Here is a 7172-nt window from a genome sequence, read left to right as displayed (position 1 = left end):
CAAATTAGTTTTATTGAAAGCTTCTTATTATCAGATTATTCTTAAACCTTGTTTGTTGTTAAAAGAAGAACAAAGAAAGAACTAAGTAAAAACTAATAAAATAAGGACAGGATAATAAAACTACGGTTTTACTCTGGAATACATAAAAATCTGTCAGGAATCTTGCTCTGGTAGAAAATATTAATTGAATACATTCTTAAGGCACTACTTGTAGAGCTAAAAAAACATACTTATGTTTCAATTAAAAATTATATTGTTTATTTCAACACAGATCGACAGTGATCACGGGGAAAGACAAATGCACCCCCATTACCTCATTAACCACTTCAAAGGGCTTTACCCAAAGATAGTTGGTTCGTGCTGATTGGATGGAGGGCTCCTTGACAACTGCCAATTTATGATTGAGGAATTATCATGAAAACGTCTGTGAATTAAAAATGTAGCCGCGATGGATCTCTAAAGTGACAAAAAAATAGTCATCGTTGACTGAAATGAGGAAAAGACCTATCGTTAATTAATTAATATTGGCCGCAATAAAACAAAATTTGTAGTTAAGCTTATACTATTTTATACCTATCTCAAGCCCAACACAGTATTATCAAATACAGACGGTTTTTATTTACTTTTTTTAAGCCATAAAGAATGTATAGATTGAACAATTTAGGAACTTTTGAGCGAATGGATAACAGATTAAACATCAGATCATTTTCTTTTTAAAAAGTCAACACGAACACCCAAGCAAGTATAATATAATTATATGATAATGGCTCTTTCAGAACAATAGGCCACATTTATCAGTAACTCAAAATTATTCTCAATTATTGCTATTCTCAATCTCTGGACGAAGCCTTTTGAATTAACCAAATCCTCCAACAGCGTCAGTTAATTATGGACGTTGAACTTAATTGAACGTCCTTGTTGAACCAAATTATTTTCGTGCATTGGCCCTTTTTGAAGGGAGAAAGTATGGATTGACGTAACCTGGCGAAAGTGGAAAACATTTAATTTTCATGACCTCCATTCTCTGTCCAAGGCCGATAATTAATTTCCAGCACAATAATATGGGCTCAGGCATCCTATTAACTGCCGAAACACCGAACTTATTCACTCTATATCAGGTGTTCAGTTGAATTTAAATTAAAGCATTGTAAAAGTGTCTGAAATGAAATTTCAGCAATTATTCAATGACGAGTTTTAATTGAATAGTTCAATTCTAGTGGACGATTAATACTATATTTTAAATATTTTGCAGGGGCGTTGGTAGACCGCAAAATAAACAAAAACAGAATTTAAAAAAATAACGAATTCTTCACATATTTATACTTTTCTTCCACCATTTGACCCTCGCGAGTCGTTTGGTTGAAGAATTACGCTCATAAACCTCAAAATAACTGAGCAAAATAAAAGAAGAAAAACACTTCGGCGAATTTTCTTTTACAGATTTAAGCCTCCCGAGTTGATTGGTGCAAAAAATCGAGCTCGTAACCGAAAAATAGCAAGAAAAACACCAACGAAAAAATCAAAACGCTTGACAATGTATTTTTATACTTGCTTCTTACAGATTCTACCCGCCTGAGCCAATCGTCGTAAGAATTAAGTTGGTTAACCACAAAATGACAGAGTAAAGTTAAAAAAATAACGTTTTTGAACATGTTTTTGGTATAGATTCCCCTGGACCATTAATGCAACAATTAAGCTTGCTTCTTCGATCTATTTATACTTTTTTCCTATAGATTCGACCCTCGTGAGTCGACTGGCCCAAGGGTTAACCTCACAGACCTCAAAATAAGCGAGAAAATATAAAAATAAATCAACAAAATTTTCCAGCCCTGCAGAGGAATCTCACAAATATTTTGGCAGGGTGCTCTATAATAAATTCTGCACGTTGTCGAATAAAAATTAATAAGCAAATTAGTTAAATTAATTGGAAAATAGGTCTGACATGAGCTTTTTTCTAACACGAATTACCATAATAATTATTCCGAACAAGTTTATTTCAACACTTTTATTTATAATACATTGGTAAACTTGACAGGTTTCTGCAATTCTATCAGATTTAATAATCAGCTAAATAAAAATTATTGTTTTTAGCTGGCGTTTTTATCATTTAATTACATTTTATTAAAATTATAATTTTAGAAAAAATAAAGTTAAATTTAACTGTAAGTGCGCTTTGGTATTTAGTAATAATCCTAGTTTTTATTTGTTTACTTTTTAATGAGGGTTCGCAACATCATAGGTCATGCCAACCTCGGGGTGCCGGTGTTTTTGAAAAAAGCCCATTTGTAAGCATATCGGGTTTGAATGCAGGGCCGCTGGATTCGAACCCTGGACCTTAACCTCACAGTGATGAGCGCGTCAAAGCCTTAAACGATGCGGCCACCGACGCCCCTTCTAATAATTCTGTTGTTTAAATTATTATTAATGTCCTACATTAAATTATTACTATTGTTAATTGAGTATGTTATTAGATATATTTAAAACCATTTTCCTATAATTAATATAATATAATTAATAATATAATTTTAACCAGTGATGACGGTAAAAGGCAGAAACGCATATTGCAGACCAAAACAACGAGGAGAAGCGGACCAAAATGATAAGTAACGACGAAGTTACTCAGGTTTATTTACCACCTCTCAAATCTTAAAAAGGAATCTCACAATATTCATTTTAACTAATTTATATAATTCACATTAACATTAAGTGTTGTATTTTGGTGTTTTGCTGAAATTGAAGGCAATTTGTACTTTCTGGAGGAGTCTATCTATCACTCGCTTTTCGAGTGAAACTTAAACCTCTTTAAGAAATAATTATAACATAAAATGAAGTAGGGAAATTAACGACGACAGGTGTTTTAAGCGTTTACACCCTTCCACGCCGCGCTTCGCCTTTGGAAGTTGTCCGAAGAAAAAATCCCCTTTGTCAAGCCTCACCGAAACTTTGATTAAAAATTAATCAGTCAAGTTTGTCGGCTTATTAAACTGTTTTGTCTACATTAGCTTGAAACTGATTGAATACTTTAACAGGTTCGCCGGAGGAGGTTAATATACCCGGGGAAAACTGCGCTAGTTAAACGTGATCAAAGCTCAGCTCGAAAAATTCCCAAACCATCAAAAGTTTGTAAATGATGTATGAAATAGGGATGGCGAATGTTTAAACACACAAGTTCATTGTCGGAATTACTTAAAAAGCAAATTATAACTAAACTCGTAAAAGTGGATGAAGTGAAGACTTCAAAAGTTAATGTTTAAAAGAATCGATATTTTGTTACATAAATATCTGAACTTGGAAGAAAATGTTCATTTTTTTCATCCATTATCTATTTAAACTTTCGCTTTTTAATTTTTTTAAAAGAATCATGATTTAGGAATCATGATAGAATCATGATTCTATTCGCCAATGATTTCCAGCTCGTTGCCCTTCTTGGCCAAACTTATCTTACTCTAAATGACAGTCTCGTTTCAATTCTAGACTTTTCACTTTCTTTGACACATATTCAACCCTTTATATTATTGTATTTTATTTTTTCGCTCCCCCCCCCGTTGCTTTTTAACTATTTAGCTTAGGGTACCTTTTGCCAGGAGTATGTTTCTGGGAGAAGAATAGATATATGATAACAGTAAAAAGGCCAGGCTCTTTTTGTAATTTTCCAGAAGGTATTTTTCGTCAAAATTGATTCATAATTGTTACTTTTCATCAACCCTAAAATGGACGCAGAGTGGAATGTTCTGCAATCACCTCACACAGATCTACGTACCCTTGGAAAATCTCGTATTTTAGGGATATATGCCTCAATTTTGCTTAATATTATTAACAAAAAATAAGTCACCTATCTAGGAATACTTCTCGAGTAAAGAGTTAAATAACAGAACACTAAAGCACAATGGATATTCTATAGAATCTGTGATAGAGCATGGGATCTTAAGCATCTTAAGATAACCTTATGGTTATACTTTACGACAGATCACATATGCAAGCTACATTTTGTGGCCAAAAACAGAACCCGACCGCATCTCACGATATCTGAATAACTATCGATTAACGGTCACTAATCTCTACACAAAAACAGAACTTTCTTTCTCATCAGAAAAGAACTAAAAATCCTAACAGGTATCATGGATCATGTTTACGGGACATGATCGAGTAAAATACAGCTTTAAAAAATGGGAATCAATAAATGACTAATGTCTGCTGTGTTTGGAGGAGGCAGAGACTGTCCTACAATGGCAAAGAAAATGCTATGGATCTAGGAGTAGCATTGCTGAATATTTTTTAAATATTAATTACCATCTGTATGATACCATGTAATGTAATGATACAAATAATATTGAGACAGTAAATGTTTTGAGGGGAGTTAACAACCTTTATTCTCTCTCAACGTTACCAGGGCTAGTCCTTGGCGAGGAGGTCCCGGGACCATCTCCGCTTTACACGTCTGGCGAGATTGTACGGTGGATGATGTTGTACGTGGATCGGAATAAGGTGAGTGGAAAGTTTAACTTGAAGCCAAGAAGGTTGGTCCAATACGATGGAATGAATTCATTGGATATTGGTAGGTTTAGCGATGCCCCGTAGTTCCAGTCTAAACGTCCAAATCGATTTCAGAAGTGTTTTTTATAGTGTCAGTTATTTTATTGCCGACACATCAGATTTGCGTTCAAGTAGTTATCTAACACTAATAGAGTTGTCCGAAGCGTCTGTTTAATTCCTGTCTTTTTGTTTGTGTATGTTGGTTGAACGGGAGTCAAGATAGAATACAAGGTAGCGTACACAATGAATTGGTCCCTAGGTTTTAGGGATGGGAACGTTGTTGAAGAATATTCTGTGAGAGGTTTTGCTTCCGAGGGAAACGTTACATGGGCGTACTTGTTTTCATTAATCTTTATCTTCCAAAGTTTGCTCCATTCGGCCATTCGTTGGACCTGAGCCTGGAACTCCTCCGAAGCAATGCAGGTTTGGGCTCAGAGGGAAACACGACTGTGTGGCAAAGTGTACAATAATGGTAGAAGGTGTAGGTGGAATATCTGAGATGTAGAGGAGGTTGAGGATTGGTCCAAGCACACTGGCCTATGGCACTCCGATCCACTCTTGGCGAACTCGAACAATAAACACCACGGTTCCAACCATTGAGAAGAATTCTACCTTATTGGAAGAAACAGAAATTGTAAACAGTTGTATAGTTCGGATACAATAGATGAAGGTTTATGTGCAAAAAGACACCCATTCTTAGAAAAACTGATATACGGATCATACAGAATATGATCCCGGAAATATTCTGTACAACATCCTATAAAGTCTCAACGGAGAGATAAAGGAGAGAAAGAACACAGGAGAACATCAGATACAATGATATGGTATACATATGGCTCCAAAACAAAGTAACCGGATCGGGAATTTTCTGTACAAGCCCAAAACATGAGCAATCAAACTCATTAGGGGTCTTTCAAGCAGAAATACATCCATCAACGCTTTTGCCCTGGAAAATCTTAAAAGAGATGGGCAAAAACATCCTCATAATTTCTTATAGCCAAAAGGTTATTAATGCATTAGCATGTAAAAGAATCGCATCAAATTTAGTCAGTGAATGCGTCGAAAATCTCCAAAACCAGCCAGGGCACAGCGGAATTTTGGGTAGCTAGAAAGCAGACAGACTGGCCAAAGGAGGATCAGCAAGACCATACATAGGCCCCGAACCTATACTTTGGATAACAAAAACAAATATAGATACAATATATAAATATATATGTATGTACAAATAATATACAAATATATTATGTAATGAGGAGGAGGAAACAGCCACCTATATCATCTTCGAATGAGAAACAATAGCTCAATTGAAATTCAACCTAACATAAGAAAAAAACTTAGGGAGAGAAATTGTTGCAGCGACAGTAAATGACCTGATACTTCTAAGAAGAAGGATAGAGTTTATTGCACTGAACTAAGGAACTAGGAAGGTACAATAAGCCGGAAGGCTGCAGTGCCTAGGGAGCACAAACCCGCTTCCTAGTATCCTTATTAGTTATTACCACAGTCGTAGGTTGAATCCTGGTGAATTTTTTTATTTTACTTTTATTTGATATATTTTTACAAGTGTCGCCTGCGTTGATGAAACCGCTTGAACGCTGCCTGTCAAAACAATGATTTGTAGTTTTTTAAACAGCATTTTTTCCATTCCAAACCTAAATGTTCGATACCAGAATCCAAAAACCTACAGTTACGATAATAATATCAACTGGTGGGCGGAATGACCAGTAAAATTTTATTACTCTCCCCTCTAGTTTGATGAACTTCAATGATAATTGTAATTCATTTTCAATAGAAAGGAGACGTTCCCAGTTCGCGGCTAGTCCGTAAAACTCCTTAAATAATAACTCTGTTTAGGCCTTTAGTAGGAAATGGTAATCGGGTGAGAGGAAGCACGCGATTCCGGGGCCCCCTTCGAGATTAGCCGACGGCTCATTAGATTCCAATTGCTTTCGAGACAAATTCATTCAGCACGTTTAGGAGTTGAATCGAGGAGAAAAGTTAGTATCTCGAATTGTTAAATGCTAAGAAAATGATTATTTAAAAAAAAGAAACTCAATTTAGATCTTTTCTTTATGAATTACACTAAGAATATACGTGATTTTCAGCCGTTTTATACATGAACAGCCTGTCTTGGCGTATAGTTTATTCGTGCCAGCGCCTGATTTTTTTTCTTCCCCCGACCCCTTTGTCCATGGCCCTTTTGCTTTTTACACCGCATTCACTGCACTAGGCCGTGTGACCAAAGGAGCGTAAGTCCAAAGTTGGGACTATCCGCCTGTAAGAGAGGACGTTGTAGCGTGCATGTCTTTCCACTGACCCCGAAACATCTGAGGTGCAGAAGAGGGTTAATCGAATTAGGGTTGGCCTCTTCTCGGCTACGTAGATGACCCTTCGAAGGGTGCACTTACACGTGTCCTATCTCACTTTCCCTTGGTGAACCTGCTTTATAGTTGGAAGGGACGCGTTTAAACCTTTATGAACCGATAAAAAAAGATCCAGACCTTAACTATCCCCTCTTTAAAAGGTTTTGAAGAATTGTACGTCGAATCTTCAAAATCAAGTTAATATAAAATAATAATTTTTTGCAAGATGTACATTTGTTGAAAAAATTATTTTTCAATCGAAATCATTAATAAATC

The sequence above is a fragment of the Cimex lectularius genome, unplaced genomic scaffold, assembly GCF_000648675.2.
Source record: "Cimex lectularius strain Harlan isolate CLEC.00 unplaced genomic scaffold, Clec_2.1 scaffold35, whole genome shotgun sequence".
NCBI lineage: Eukaryota > Metazoa > Arthropoda > Insecta > Hemiptera > Cimicidae > Cimex > Cimex lectularius.
This window is presented reverse-complemented; position numbering follows the sequence as displayed.